This window comes from Podarcis muralis, chromosome 5, assembly GCF_964188315.1.
Source record: "Podarcis muralis chromosome 5, rPodMur119.hap1.1, whole genome shotgun sequence".
Taxonomy (NCBI): Eukaryota; Metazoa; Chordata; class Lepidosauria; order Squamata; family Lacertidae; genus Podarcis; species Podarcis muralis.
This window is the reverse complement of record NC_135659.1, coordinates 8,872,425-8,888,434: the sequence shown is the minus strand read 5'-3', so window position 1 is coordinate 8,888,434 and position 16,010 is coordinate 8,872,425. Positions and strand designations below refer to the sequence as shown.

Below are 16,010 nucleotides of genomic sequence, written 5' to 3'. Positions count from 1 at the left end.
ATTATAACCAAAATTCAGCATTGAACTACAAGTGCTATTCCAATAGTTTTAATAGTTTACAATGCTTTTTAAGGTAAATTATATATTTCCCCCATCGTATACCTGTATCAAACCACCACCAGCTTTTCAGAGCAACTGTCTCCTACTCTAAACACAAAGGCACCAACCATGAAGAGGTAAAGGTAAAGGGACCCCTGACTATTAGGTCCAGTCGTGGCCGACTCGGGGGTTGCGGCACTCATCTCGCTTTATTGGCCGAGGGAGCTGGCGTATAGTTTCCAGGTTGGGTGGCCAGCATGGCGAACCAGAGCAGCGCACGGAAACGCTGTTTACCTTCCCGCCGGAGCGGTACCTATTTATCTACTTGCACTTCGTGCTTTTGAACTGCTAGGTTGGCAGGAGCTGGGACCGAGCAACGGGAGCTCACCTTGTTGTGAGGATTCGAACCGCCGACCTTCCGATCGGCAAGCCCTAGGCTCTGTGGTTTAACCCACAGTGCCACCCGCGTCCCTTAACCATCAAGAACTGAGGCTTTTTTAAAAGACCTGTGAAAAATGCTGGTTAAACTCATCGTGATTAACAGAGCACATTCCGTTCCAGAATCCACAGGTGAATGCACTTCACTTCTAGACTGCCCTGCTGTTCCTCCTGTCTCCTCCACCAAATGCTTTGTTCTGTTTTCAGGTCCAAAACATTAGAAAAGCATAGGAAGCTGCCTAGACCAAGTTGGAGCAGTGGTGCATTTAGCCCAGTATTGTCTGACTGGCAGCACCTCAGTTTGTCCTATCAGGCGATGCCAAGAGACCTTCCTGCATGCAAAGGCATGCACAATACCATGCACTCAGCTGCAGCCTTTTCCCAGAGGCAGCGCTTACTGTATTTTTTGCTCTATAAGATGCACTTTTCCCTCCTAAAAAGTAAGGGGAAATGTGTGTGCGTCTTATGGAGCGAATGCAGGCTGCGCAGCTATCCCAGAAGCCAGAACAGCAAGAGGGATCGCTGTGCAGCCCTCCCTCTCGCTGTTCTAGCTTCTGGCTTAGCCGCACGAAGCCTCCTCGAGGCAGGGGGAGCCTTCATCCCGCTGCGCTGAGGAGGCTTTGCGCGGCTAAGCCAGAAGCTAGAACAATGAGAGGGACCGCTGTGCAGCGCTCTCTCTCGCTGTTCTAGCTTCTGACTTAGCACCTCAGTCCCTTCCCCCACTTCCCGGAAAAGCCCCCAAGAGCCACGCTCCCTTTAAAGAACCGTGCAGAGCTTTTCCCCGAGGAGGGAGAAGGGCAGCCTGTCAGTGACGGGCTGCCCTTCTCCCTCCTCAGGGAAAAGCCTGCAAGCGCTACACACAGGCTCCACACGGCTCGTGAAAGGGAGCGCTGAGCAGAGCCTGGGATGCATACAGGCTCTGCTCAGCGCTCCCTTTAAAGAATATTTTTTTCTTGCATTCCCCCTCTAAAAAATAGGTGCGTCTTATGGTCAGGTACGTCTTATGGAGCGAAAAATACGGTAAGTGAAAAATAAAAAGAGTGCTTCTGACCATGTCCTGCCCAAGTTCAACTGGGCTCGCGCTGCAAATCTTTGATCAAACAGAATGGTCCTTTTCAGCAAGCCACCATCTGAACGGCTCTGAAGCTGTCTGATGACTCTGGCAAGGCCAATTTATTTTTATTTTTTTAGAAAGGAGCGAAACCAGTGGGTATCAGATGACCCAGTGGGGATCATGCTGTTCTTAACCAAGCCACTGCAATATAGCAACCCCAGCCACACGTCCCAGCAATGTGGCTGGGAAGCTGTGCTAAGTAAATCCAATATGCAGAAAAACATTGTTGTGGAGAGGGTTGGGGTTAGTGCTGTGCCCTCGTCCAGGGATAACTAATGCCAAAAGGGAGCGTTCGTGGAATGAGTCAGCCACCAAGTTGCACAAGAACATTTTAATTAGATTGTTGCTGTTTTTAAAATGGGATGTAGTACATAAGTCGTACACTGTCCTTCTTAGCTGTTTGACTACCGATAAAGACTGCTGATGCAAGCCTATTCAAAGTCAACTAGGAAGGCAGCCCCAACACCACCTATGGGGGGCTGAAGGAGGGTTTTACTATCAGATTTCTAAAAACAGGGCTATTCCTTAAGTCAGGGGTAGTCAACGTGGTAGCCTCCAGAGCCTGTAGCACTCCAGTTCCCGTCAGTTCCAGCAAGCATGGGCAATGGTCAGGCACCATAGGAATTGGCGCTGTGGGTTAAACCACAGAGCTTAGGGCTTGCCGATCAGAAGGTCGGCGGTTCGAATCCCCGTGACGGGGTGAGCTCCTGTTGCTCGGTCCCTGCTCCTGCCAACCTAGCAGTTCGAAAGCACGTCAAAGTTCAAGTAGATAAATAGGTACCACTCTGGCGGGAAGGTAAACGGCGTTTCCATGCACTGCTCTGGTTCGCCAGAAGCGGCTTAGTCATGCTGGCCACATGACCTGGAAGCTGTACGCTGGCTCCCTTGGCCAGTAAAGCGAGATGAGCGCCGCAACCCCAGAGTCGGCCACGACTGGACCCAATGGTCCCTTTACCTTTAATCAAAGTATTTGACTTGACAAAAGAGTGTTAATAGCATGGAATATTTCAGGCCGCAGCAGACTGGAGCGGCGAGTTCAGGAAAAGCTTTGCCTCTGCTGTTTGGCAAGACTGCTGCTTCGCGTTAGATCTCAGGCTGGATCTAGACCCATCAAAAATGCGTTTCAGGAAAACGCGTTGTAAACTTCATAATGGGAAATCACGTTGGCAAACGACGGGACTCCACAGCGCCATCTGGTGTCACTGTGTTATAAAACGCTTTTCCTTTACTAATGTAGCCGAGTCTTCAGTGTCCTCCCCACTGACCTCCAAAACAATAACTGAGCCCCTCTCCATCACTATTTGTTTATCGCAATGCTGAGATTCTGCTTTACTCTTACAATAGCTCACAATAACGAAATTTAACATTAAAACAGTCAATCACATTAGATGGAATGGCCCTGCCCAAGGGGTATTGATTGTTGCTTTCCTAATCCATCCCACCTGGTTGCCCCACATGGCACAAAATGGAAGCCCACCAAAATGTGGCAAAATGCCTCCCTAGCTTGAACGGTGAAAGACTAAAATAAGCAGGAGTCAATAAAAAATCTATACGCCCGCTTTGCCTTCTTAAATAGAATTGTCTTTTGTGTGAATGGCTGCCAGGCCAACTCTTCCACTGCTATCATAGGCCTGGCAAACAGCTTTCATTTATCTAATTTATTTTAACTAAATTATTTAACATAACAGGAATCATGTTAATGGAATTCTGCATAGTGACCAGATTAGAGTCTAGCGCTTTAAAGCAACAAATGTCTCCAATTCACCTCTGAGCTAACACCCATCTTATTAAAATAAATATGTTTCCTCTGCATTTGCCTCTCAGTAGACATGCAGCACAATACGTAATTGGATTAGCGTTGCTGCTTAATTGACTAGCTACAAATTCATTTCCCTCGTTTGTCCTCATGCACCTTCCCTCTCGCCCACCCCAGACACACCTCCAGGACTTGCCAAGATCACAGAATGTACAGGAAAAGGAGGAGACTTAGAATCATAGAATCACAGAATTGAAGAGGGATCCCAAGGGTAATCTAGTCCAACCCCCTCCAATACGGGAATCTCAGCACGTGGGCCCCCCCCATTGAATCATGTTGGTCGATCCACAGTAGAGAGGTAATAAGCTTTTGAACTAGTCTTGTACAAAAAGGCAACAGGAATTAACCCTCCCTTCTTTTTTGTTTATTATTTGTTTTTCTTAAGGGTTCGAAAACTGCTCTACATTCAGAAAATGAACAGTGTACAGAAGTGGAATATAAAACAGTATTGAAATATAAAAATTGAACTGAAATGTAAAACTGCAGAAATAAAATAGACTGGCAGTGTGATCCTAATTGTGTCTACTCAGGAGTAAATCCTATTAAATTTGTTGGGGCTTGTTGTGGGGGTTAGGTTTACGGCCTAATTTGAGAAGGTTTGGGAGAAAATAAGTTTTCAGCAAATGAACTGGTAAAGGTAAAGGTAAAGGTAAAGGGACCCCTGACCATTAGGTCCAGTCGTGACTGACTCTGGGGTTGCGGCGCTCATCTCGCTCTATAGACCGAGGGAGCCGGCGTACAGCTTCCGGGTCATGTGGCCAGCATGACTAAGCCACTTCTGGCGAACCAGAGCAGCACACGCAAACACCGTTTACCTTCCCACCAGAGTGGTACCTATTTATCTACTTGCACTTGATGTGCTTTTGAACTGCTAGGTGGGCAGGAGCAGGGACCGAACAATGGGAGCTCACCCCGTAGCGGGGATTCGAACCTCCAAGCTTCTGATCGGCAAGTCCTAGGCTCTGTGGTTTAACCCACAGCGCCACCTGTGTCACTAATGAACTGGTACCACAATACTGAAAGCATATGCTCAAATCACAGCATGCTTTATCTAAAGTGGCATGTGGCAGAATTGACGGATTTTCATTCACAGGTCAAAGTAACCGGGTTGGGATGTGGAGAAGAGGTGGCTCTTCGGATACCCTCCTGCAGAACAATAGAGGGCTTTCCGTTCCTTGAATGTAGTTCAGTAGCAGATTAGCAACTAGCGCAATGCTTTTAACAGTGGTGATGAGACGCCGCCAAAGTAACTGTGCAGCAGTATTCTGTACTAGCTGAAGCTTCCAGACCAAATCCAAGGGCAACCCCACATAAAGCACATTTAGTGCTATAGTGCCTTGAGCCCTTGGCCCTGAAACCAGACCCTCCAAGTGTCCTTGTTTTGCAGGGACGTCCTTGATTTAGAGAAGCCGTCCCAGTTTCTGATTTGATCCCAGAATGTCCCGCTTTCCCTTAGGATGGCCTTATTTCCATTGCAGAAATGTTGGAGTTATCTGACCCCCCACAGCTGTCTGAAGGCAATCCTGTATAGGGAAGTTTTCTTAATGTTTAATGTTTTATTATGTTTTTATATATGTTAGAAGCTCCCCAGAGTGGCTGGGGCAACCCAGTAAGATGTATAAAAGGGGTATAAATAGTAAAAATTCTCAACCATGGAACCTTTTGTGAAGTTACCTTATCTAATCTCCTAGCCTTGGGACTGAGAGGCTGCACATCTTCCACTGAGACAGAGTCGGTTAGCTCACTCTCTTCCCATTCTTCTTGCTGTTCACCTCCCAGTTATGCCCAACTATTGTCCTCCGAACTGTGCCCCTCAGCAAACCATTGTTCCAAATCAACACTACTCCACTGCTCCTGTGGAGTTTCAGGATCATAGCCATGTACTCCTCGGCCTGGTCTCTGACACCTAGATTCATCAGAGAAATGTTGGAGGGTATGTGAAACTATTGCATGAAACATCTGTAGGTAATTTGAGAAGGGCTTTTTAAAAATGGTAAAATACAATATAAGGAGAATTTGGAAGGCTCTGCTTAGTTCAGGCATGGCCAAACTTGGCCCTCCAGATGTTTTGGGACTACAATTCCTATCATCCCTGACCACTGGTCCTGTTAGCTAGGGATGATGGGAGTTGTAGTCCCAAAACATTTGGAGTAGAGCACCAAGTTTGGCCATTCCTGGCTTAGATGAAACATATTTAGGAAAGAGGAGGTGAAGGAATTTCAATAAAATTAGTGAAATTTTTCATATGGCTTTGGCATACCTTACAGGCCTATAATTATTTCATAAGCCTCTTATATTACAATTTTTTTAAAAAGTGGGGCTTTTTTTAAGGCCCCAGGAATAGCCTTAGAAGCTTTTATGTGTTTGGCTCTTTTCAATCTGACTCTTGACCAGTATTGTGAAAAAAATAGGAAGCAATACCTTAAAATGTTAGAGTGCTAAATATGAGAGAGATTAATGACTCTCCAGGATTCTCGGAACTGACTAGGGATTTGGAAAATGTCTTAATCGGGCACTTTGCACATCATTAATATCAGAACATCCTGAGTACTTTGCTCCTGAAACTTCAAAGTGTTTCATTGTCCTTCAGAGAAACTGAAACTGCCTGGGCAGAGAACTTGTTTGGTGCTCCAAACACATTTTAGAACTCTTTCTTAAGACTGTTGGGACCTTTCAGGTTCAGCACGTGAAATAAGCATCTGATAAGCAATGGAGAGTAGGGAGATCTGAATGCTTTCCTTGTGGAAACACTTATTTTAGAATAATATCACCACCCCACATACCCCAGTAACACATACTTCAATAATTTGACAATGGAAAAATGTTTAAATTGGGACGCGGGTGGCACTGTGGGTTAAACCACAGAGCCTAGGACTTGCCGATCAGAAGGTCGCGGTTCGAATCCCCGCCACGGGGTGAGCTCCCATTGTTTGGTCCCAGCTCCTGCCAACCTAGCAGTTCGAAAGCACGTCAAAGTGCAAGTAGATAAATAGGTACCGCTCCGGCGAGAAGGTAAACGGCGTTTCCGTGCGCTGCTCTGGTTCACCAGAAGCGGCTTAGTCATGCTGGCCACATGACCCGGAAGCTGTCTGCGGACAAACGCCAGCTCCCTTGGCCTATAGAGCGAGATGAACGTGCAACCCCAGAGTCATTTGCAACTGGACCTAACGGTCAGGGGTACCTTGACCTTTACCTTTATGACCAAAAATATGTAGTTGGTATCCATTACATGGGACGCGGATGGCGCTGTGGGTAAAAGCCTCAGCGCCTAGGGCTTGCCGATCGAAAGGTCGGCGGTTCGAATCCCCGCGACGGGGTGCACTCCCGTTGCTCGGTCCCAGCGCCTGCCAACCTAGCAGTTCGAAAGCACCCCCGGGTGCAAGTAGATAAATAGGGACCGCTTACAAGCGAGAAGGTAAATGGCGTTTCCGTGTGCGGCTCTGGCTCACCAGAGCAGCAATGTCACGCTGGCCACGTGACCCGGAAGTGTCTCCGGACAGCGCTGGCTCCCGGCCTCTTGAGTGAGATGGGCGCACAACCCTAGAGTCTGTCAAGACTGGCCCGTACGGGCAGGGGTACCTTTACCTTTTTATCCATTACATAGCTCTCCCCTATGGCTCCTAGAAGACGCCCTGACCAAAAATATGACGGTGCTAAATGCTTAAAAATGAGCCCTTGTGCTGGCTCCTACTAGCCTGCCAGGTTAGTTTAATCCAGCCAACTATTTTTCTGATTCCAAGGGGATATGAAAGTTCTGCCTGTAGTGGCCATTTCACATGCAATTCATCCCTTGTTATAGTCATCGCCTGAGAAGCATGTATGTGTGAAACAGTGTTAAGCTCAGTTATGAATCTGGATCGATAACTCCCCCTGCCCCATTCCTGCCCACCTTCTCCATTGCTCACAAATAGATGCTTAACTGTGCATCAAAACACATGTCAGAACCCTGCGTCCAACCACTCATGAAACATGGGTACCACCAAAGGCAGGTCTACTTCTGCATCAATCTAACTCAAAACGGTCATGCTCTCCTTAGTTCCCTGAACCACCTCTCTCTCATTGTAGGAGTACAATTCCACTGAACTGCATACGTACAAAACAAGCCCCACAGAATAAAATTATGAAATGCAACATAAGTAAGGCTTACTGAATCAACTTTAGTATGTGCCTTGTTCTCAGAATTCTTCATCAGCATCCCAAAGGCAGTGAAACAACACATTCAGAGAAAACTCAAAAGCTGCGTAACCTTGCACTAGCAAATATTAATCGCCTTTTCAAACTGTAACAAATTGCACCGGATAATCTGGCCCAGAAGCAGCAACAGCTGTGCATCAAGCTGAGATTTGGGAGTCTGTTGCCATTTATTTACATCAAGGGAACATTTTTCCTCGCTTAACTAATATGAACCTTGTTATCTCCCTCCTTTGTCCAACTTATGAGCACTTAGGTAGTCTCTTCCATCCTCTCAATCTCTCTCTCATGTGTAGCTGAGCTTGCTTTCAGCAGCCACAGATCTGATTAGGTTACCAGCTAATGGACCTACTCCTTTAACCCTAAGTCAGTGTCTTTCAGAGAAGCTAAGTGCTGGAAGAAGGGTCCTTGCATGATTCAGAAGACGACACAAGACAATGTCCTCTCTTTTAGCAACCTGTTCAAACAACATTTTCATTGAGCCCCACAACTGTTTGAGTGAGGAGATACCGTATTTTTTGCTCCATAAGACGCACCTGACCATAAGACGCACATAGTTTTTAGAGGAGGAAAACAAGAAAAAAAATTCTGAACGAAACAGTGGATGTATGATTTTTTGGGTGCAGGCTGTAGCCATGGACATGCTATGTGATCTGATGGTGAATTTGGGGACCCAATGCAAAAATTCTGAGGATCCATGTGGATCTGTGCTTTGTAACCACATTTTTGCACCATTGCAGCCCCAGGAAACAGTGGATGCGTGATTTTTTTGGTGCAGGCTGTAGCCATGGACATGCTATGTGATTTGATGGTGAATTTGGGGTGACCCAATGTAAAACTCCTGAGGATCCATGGGTTTTTACCTCCCCTCTCCCAGGCAGCCTCCTTTATCTCTCTCCCGATCCCACCGATCAGCTGCTTCCTTTCAACACTCCCTTCCCTCTTGTTTGCCTTTGTGTCTTTTCCTTAGCTGGAGCAGTTTTTTGCTCCTCCTTTTCTTCTAGTTTCTCTCCTCATTGCTTTAGTCTTCCTGTCTCCTCTCCATGCAAGTTTGCTGTCTTTACCTCCCCCCTCCCAGGCAGCCTCCTTTATTGCTAGCATCCCTTATCTCCCTCCCCGATCGCTTGCTGATTAGTGGCTTTGTTTCCACACCCACTTCCCTCTTAAAAATAAAAAATAAAAAAGCATGATCTGCTTTTTGCCCCTGGGCAATTCGGCTCCAGGGACCACGCATTCGCTCCATAAGACGCACAGACATTTCCCCTCACTTTTTAGGGAGAAAAAAGTGCGTCTTATGGAGTGAAAAATACGGTAATCTGAAAGGAGGGTGGGGAAAGGTGCCAGAATTCCCAGTCAGTTCAGCACGGCATCTAAAAGCTAGGGTCTAGGCTCTAGGCCAGCGGTTCTCAACCTGTGGGTCCCCAGATGTTGTTGGACTACAACTCCAATCACCCCTGAGCTCTGGCCTTGCTAGCTAGGGGTGATGGGAGTTGTAGTTCAACATCTGGGGACCCACAGGTTGAGAAAGGCTGCTCTAGGCTAATCACAGGCGCTGAGATGTACCCAACATTGATGAGGAGGTGAAGTCCTGCACGCATTGCATGTGACATCACACACATCAGACATGTGTGACAACTCTCACACCGGGAGAGGCCTCAGCCCAATAGAGTTGGTGCACCTGGTAGCAATAGCAATCTTGTAACATCACCAGAAGTAACTCTTTTAAAACAAGCCTCTTCAGTTGGTGACATTGCCTACCGAGCCCCTCTTCCTCTCATACCCCACACATCAGGGGACATATTCATGGGAGACTATTACTGAGGCAACACTCCTGCTTGTATGCCTTGCCTTGGAAATAGGGGCAGCTCTACCGTTTGGCAGAGTGAGGCAGCTGCCTCAGGAGACAGATCCCAGGGGGGCTGAGGGGAACAGCATTAGTTCTTAAGCTGTTCCACTCTGTTGGACTACAGACCTGTGTGCACCCCGGCCCCTAAACTAAGGCACTGCTCTCAAGAGCAATGGAGGCTGTTGGCTCATTGCCAGCACTGAAGTCAGATTCAACTGTATGTGGACCTTTGTTCTTCAGAATCTATACACCAGGCCAACTGCAAGCATGTGTCCTCAGGACATTAAGGCAAGCTGAGAAGCTCCACAACTTCATTGGACTGGTCATGTTGTTCGGATGCCTGATGATCGTCTTCCAAAGCAACTACTCTATTCTGAACTTAAAAATGGAAAGCGTAATGCTGGTGGTCAACAAAAGAGGTTCAAAAACTCTCTCAAGGCAAACCTAAAAAAATGTAGTATAAACACCAACAACTGGGAAACACTGGCCTGCGAACGCTCCAGTTGGAGAACAGCCTTTACCAAAGGTGTTGTGGACTTTGAAGACGCTTGAACTCGGGACGAAAGGGAGAAACGTGCTAAGAGGAAGGCACGCTTGGCAAACCCTCACTGTGATCAACTCCCGCCTGGAAACGTATGTCCCCACTGTGGAAGGACGTGTGGCTCCAGAATTGGCCTCCACAGTCATTTACGGACTCACTGTTAAGACCGTGTTCATGAGAGACAATCTTACTCAGCTACGAGTGATCACCAAAGAAGAAGACTGTCAAAGAGAAGTAGAGCTGGGCATAGGCAGACTGACTTCTGTCTGGCTGATTTCCAGAAGCTTCTATAAACATTATATATATGCACTCCCCACTAGATGTCCACCTCTTTAACTGCCCAGCATACATTTCAACTCTTCTCCTTTCCCTAGAGAGATGGATTGCACTGGTCCTGATGCGAAACTTCCTTATTTACTCAGCCCGCCCATGCATTTCAATGTTGTGTGTTGTGTGCAAGCCATAATTAATGCAGACTTGGGCCCTATAAATTTTTTATTGCCCTGAGCTAGTTGAGACTGCGTAGGCTCCCGAAATGTCAGTGAGTTATGCAGCTTTCCCCAATAAGTGGCAATGAAAACTTTATAGCATCCCCAACACTGCGGATTTTGTTTATGCTACTGATTTTAGTCCCCCTTTTAAAAAAAGAAAATAAAACCACGCTCTGTTTTCTCCTTGAAGTGCATTAGTTGCCATGGAAACAGTGATGTCAATCAAGTGGGCAGAACTTCAATGATGCCCTAAAGTGCTGACTTAAGCAAGGGGAAGCTTCTCCCGTAACACAGTTGCAGAATTTGATCCTAATCAGTTGCAGGAAGTTGCTGTGTACAGAACACACAATGAAGCATACTGATGGCATAATCAGTCTATTGTTACTTACTGTGCTTGAAATTAAAGATGTACAAATAAAATAAAAAAATTAGAGCTGCAGAATTTAATCAACAGAATTTTAAAAATAACTTGATTTATTGTAGAGGCCTATTTTAATAGCAACTAAACATTTATATAGTGCTTTGAGCATTCAGGGTCCTTTCTATACATTACCAGAGAAATCTGTACAACGGTATTGTATAGTGGGCCAAAGATAGATAGACAGAAAGTGTGCATTCTCTGCCTACAGTTTGGCACTTGAGGCAATGTACGATACGAGTAAAACAACAATAAATCACAGTAATGAAACAATTTTTAAAACGCAATTTAAAACACAAATCAGCAAGTCAAACAATCTGTACTAAAACATCCATAGAAAGGTCAACAGAATCCCAGTGGTAGAGGGAGAAGCCAGCTTCACACTGAAAGCCAAAGAAGCCTTGCTTACAAAGCCATTTTTTATTTAATCACTGGAATGACGGCGAAAATGCCTCTGCCGGCAAGGTATTGCAGAAGAAGAAGGAGGAGGAGGAGGAGGAGGAGGAGGAGGAGGAGGAGGAGGAGGAGTTTGGATTTGATATCCCACTTTATCACTACCCGAAGGAGTCTCAAAGCGGCTAACATTCTCCTTTCCCTTCCTCCCCCACAACAAACACTCTGTGAGGTGAGTGGGGCTGAGAGACTTCAGAGAAGTGTGACTGGCCCAAGGTCACCCAGCAGCTACACGTGGAGGAGCGGGGAAGCGAACCCGGTTCACCAGATTACAAGTCCACCACTCTGAACCACTACACCACACTGGCAGAGTGCGGGTAAAAGTATCGCTTCCTATACCTTTACACTTCTCTCTAAAAAAAGAGCTTCCCCACCAGATCTGAGGGATTCCCCAGGAATTGGCACCTCTAAAACATAGAGAGGCCACAGACCAAGTCAATTTTAAAGATCACCACCAGCACTTTGAGCCAGGCCTGGAAGCTAATAGGAAGTCAACAGAGCTGAGCAAGATTGTGGGTGAAATGTTCTGTGTGGCCACTCTTGCAAGAGGAGAGACATGGAATTCTGCAATAGCTGAAGTTCCTGAGCCATCTTGAAAGGCAGTTCCTCCATCTGACAACAGCTCACCTTGCAATAGTCAACATGAGATATTACGAACGCATAGGTGACTTACAGCCAAATCTTTATCAAAGAGAGGCAGCCCTGGGCACTGCCAGCACCTGAAAATCCAGCAGCAATTCAGGGTCCAGGAGAACACACAAGCCATGCAGGTTGTCCATTTTTTAGGGGGGGGGGGGGAGAATGCCATCCATCACATGCAAAACTGGAATCTCGCCAGCCTAAGGCTGAACATCACCGTCATCACCACTGCCAAACTGGTATAGATAAAGCTTCAGCATATTGCAACAGTGCTGTGAGTATATCTGAATACAGTGGTGCCCCGCAAGACGAATGCCTCGCAAGACAAAAAACTCGCTAGACGAAAGAGTTTTCCGTTTTTTGAGTCGTTCCGCAAGACGAATTTCCCTATGGGCTTGCTTCGCAAGACGAAACGTCTTGCGAGTTCTTGCGAGTTTGTTTCCTTTTTCTTAAAGCCGCTAAGCCGTTAATAGCCGCTAAGCCGCTAATAGCCGTGCTTCGCAAGACGAAAAAACCGCAAGACGAAGAGACTCGCGGAACGGATTAATTTCGTCTTGCGAGGCACCACTGTACAGAAAAGATTGTGATTGTGATTGTGATTATTAAACAACTCCCAGTCATCATTGATGTAAGGCCCAAACTGACTTCAACTGAATCTCAACTAGAGTTGCATTCTATCCTCCATTGATCATCACAGTTCCACCCATGTCACTCTAGTTAAGATTCTGTCAGTGTTTCTATAATGGAGAGGTTCATAATTCAACCCTAAAAATGTCACCCCTGGCTAGGAGATCAAAGGGTGGAAGCAATTAAAGGATTGTTGGGTTTAAATCAGATTGATTATGATTTTTCTCACCCTTTTTAAAGTTCAGATAATCCTCAAAAATCAATTTGCTTTTTATTTACTTAACTTTGCATCCTTAAACATCATTTCTTGAAGTTCTGGAAAGGAAGTATTAAGCAGAAGGAATTAAGAACAACTCTACTAACCTGGGAAAACTGATAGGAGACATAGCAAGAGGGGAGAGAGAGAGAGAGAGAGAGAGAGAGAGAGAGAGAGAGAGAGTTTAGCGTCACACAACTGATCCTAAAAAACAGCAGAGCAGCTCTATCATCAGCTATGAGCAAGGAGAGCTCTAAAAAGGTAAAGGGACCCCTGACCATTAGGTCCAGTCGTGGCCGACTCTGGGGTTGCGGCGCTCATCTCGCTTTATTGGCTGAGGGAGCCGGCGTACAGCTTCCTGGTCATGTGGCCAGCATGACTAAGCCACTTCTGGCGAACCAGAGCAGCGCACGGAAACGCTGTTTACCTTCCCGCCAGAGCGGTACCTATTTATCTACTTGCACTGTGACGTGCTTTCAAACTGCTAGGTTGGCAGGAGCAGGGAACAAGCAACGGGAGCTCACCCCGTCGCAGGGATTCGAACCGCCAACCTTCTGATCGGCAAGTCCTCGGCTCTGTGGTTTAACCCACAGCGCCACCCGCGTCCCAAGGAGAGCTCTACACAACCTCTAAACACAGAAAACCACATGCTGGAGAGAAACAAGTAAGGGCTTGCAAACACCCCAGAGTCATTCAGCTGACTACTCTTGGAAACAGAATGCCTGGCTTTTGGGAATGAGATTTATTGTTGGAAACGTGACTCCTCCAACACATTTGTCATGAGTTTTACGGCTTGATTGAAATCCTTATTATGACACAATGGGCTGGATACTGCAGCAGTTATTTGCCACTTCTTCTAAATGGGGAACAAAGTCCATAGCCAGGGGGAGCTGGGGACAAGGGCCAATGGCCAATGGCCAAGGTAACATGTACATCAAGTTACAACAACAAAAACCCAGATCTGAACATTTGCCTATGCTTGTTTTTAATTCATTTTATTTAAATAAGATGGTAATAACTGTTAAGGGCTCAGTGTCCTGTAACCTGTTAGTCAGTCCAGTAACTTTGTTCATGTCAACAAAAACAGTGGCATATGGGAGCTGGGTTTTTTCTAAGTGAGCAATATTATCTGCACATTTCCCCTTCTATTTCTACAAGAAAAAGGGCAAAATTCTTTAAATTCACATGCTGAAAATTCACAGGAGAGGAGGAAAGGCCCATGGCTTGCCCCCTGGTGACTATGGGCCTGGACCACAACGAGCAAAAACTCTTCTTAAAACCAGACCAAATCACCTCAAAATTTATAGAAGATCTGCCTCCTTCCACATTGTGTTTCCCATGCACAGTCACCTTCATTTTATAATGATCCTGCGCAAAATCCTATCAATTCCCAAAGAAGTGCTGTTTATTTGCATAATAATGATGCCATAATTCACAAGGCAGCCTCCTTCCCTCCGCCTCATGACATTGCCTTTGCCTTTGAAGTGGCATGCAGAGAAGCTGTGATGGTAATACAACCTGCTGATCAATCGCATCTTAACTGCTCTGGTTCCACAAAGAAGGCGTAGCATGGATCATATCAGGTACCCATGGATTTTCAGGGAACTTTCCTGCATTGCATTGTGGAACACGCCTGCTAAACAGGACCAGTTGTCAAGAGCATCCTATGTCAACACAATCTGCTGTGGTGTCCTAATCTGGAGCTTTCCGGGGGGCTATGATTTAAGGTGCTGGGTTTGACCCACTCACCCCCACCCCCAAGACACAGTTGTTTATCTTCTATGATTTTTCCATGTACAGATCTTCTGAGGTCTGGGACAGAATCTGACATTGGCCATGGATTCTGCTGGATCTAATCTCACTTTCAAACTTTTCCAAATGTTTATGGAATTATATTATTATTATTAATTATTACCTACAGTACACTATTTATTTATGGAACACCATCCATGTAAAATGGTATTTTAAAGGATAACAAAAGCAAAACACAGCTGTCTGCCCTCAAATTTAAATTTAGAGGATGAAGACAGGTGGTAAATGTGACTGTCCGGGACTCTGGATTGGTTTCCGTTGCTAATGAGGACTAGAGATTGTGCTTGAAAACATACAAGCTGCCTCTAGATATGGCCCCTGCTTTGAAATGTGAAACTTCCTCTAGGCTCTCAGCTATAAGCACATCCATACCATCCAGCATCCGTCATTTTTACCTCCCATTCCTTATTTCGCTACCTTTCCCCCTGCTGCCCTCCAACACAATTCCTTCTTGCAACAACTCAGTTGTCTGCATGCTGCTTGTTAGTGCCATTCTTTTGTCTGAAGTGCAGAAATGTGGCTTTATTGGTGCCAAATTTAGGTGAATTTTATTATAGGTTAGTGATCCAAAGGTTGAGGGATTCCTTACCAATCCCTAAGTGACTTTCACCCCAGGGGTGTTCTAGGGGTTACATCTCTCCCCTACTTTCCTTTACATATTATGTTTTGTGAGAAACATTCTGTTTATGGCATGTGGTCAAGTTCATGCAACAAGGACAGCTGGAAAGACATTCTCATAACTTATTTCTCCTCTAGAAACAGCAAGTTCTGAGACTCTTATAGGAGGTTTTTCTAGACTGTTCAAACTGCATTCATTTTTCACTGAGCAGGGTGAATCTGTTTCAGGTTATATATAAAAGATAACACCTTGCCTTAGCTTTTTACAATTTGTTGTCCTTTTTAGCTCTTTGATTTGAAGGGATTTCATTACATTTTTCACCTAAATAGCATCCCTTGCACCTAAATAGCATCTGCATCTATAAAGTAACATAATACTTGAAGTAAAATTAGTGATTTATTCAGGTACATAAACAAAAGGTCAAGTGACAACGGCAATATTCAATTCAGTAAATCCTCATGGATGAGAGTCTGGGTGGTCTATTATTGTTCCAAGCTGCTCAGTTAGAAACAAGAATCCTTTTTCCAATAATAATTAAATCTGGGGTTAAAATGCTACCTTCCATTGGTGCAATACTTTATCCATTATTAGCATCTTCCACACCTTCAATTAAAGTTGTGTCATTCTTCCACTTTTGCACAATTTGGAAATTAGCAACCACCCACTCGGCTTTCATTCTGAAAGCCATAACCTATTTGCTATTTTGTATG

At 45.5% G+C, this 16,010-nt stretch overlaps 1 protein-coding gene across 2 annotated transcripts in view; it reads right to left on the bottom strand.

Annotated features, from left to right (window-relative positions):
* Positions 1 to 16,010, bottom strand: part of LHX4 (LIM homeobox 4) — a 91,466-nt gene that overhangs the window by 41,837 nt on the left and 33,619 nt on the right. The gene's annotated exons all lie outside the window — the stretch shown is intronic.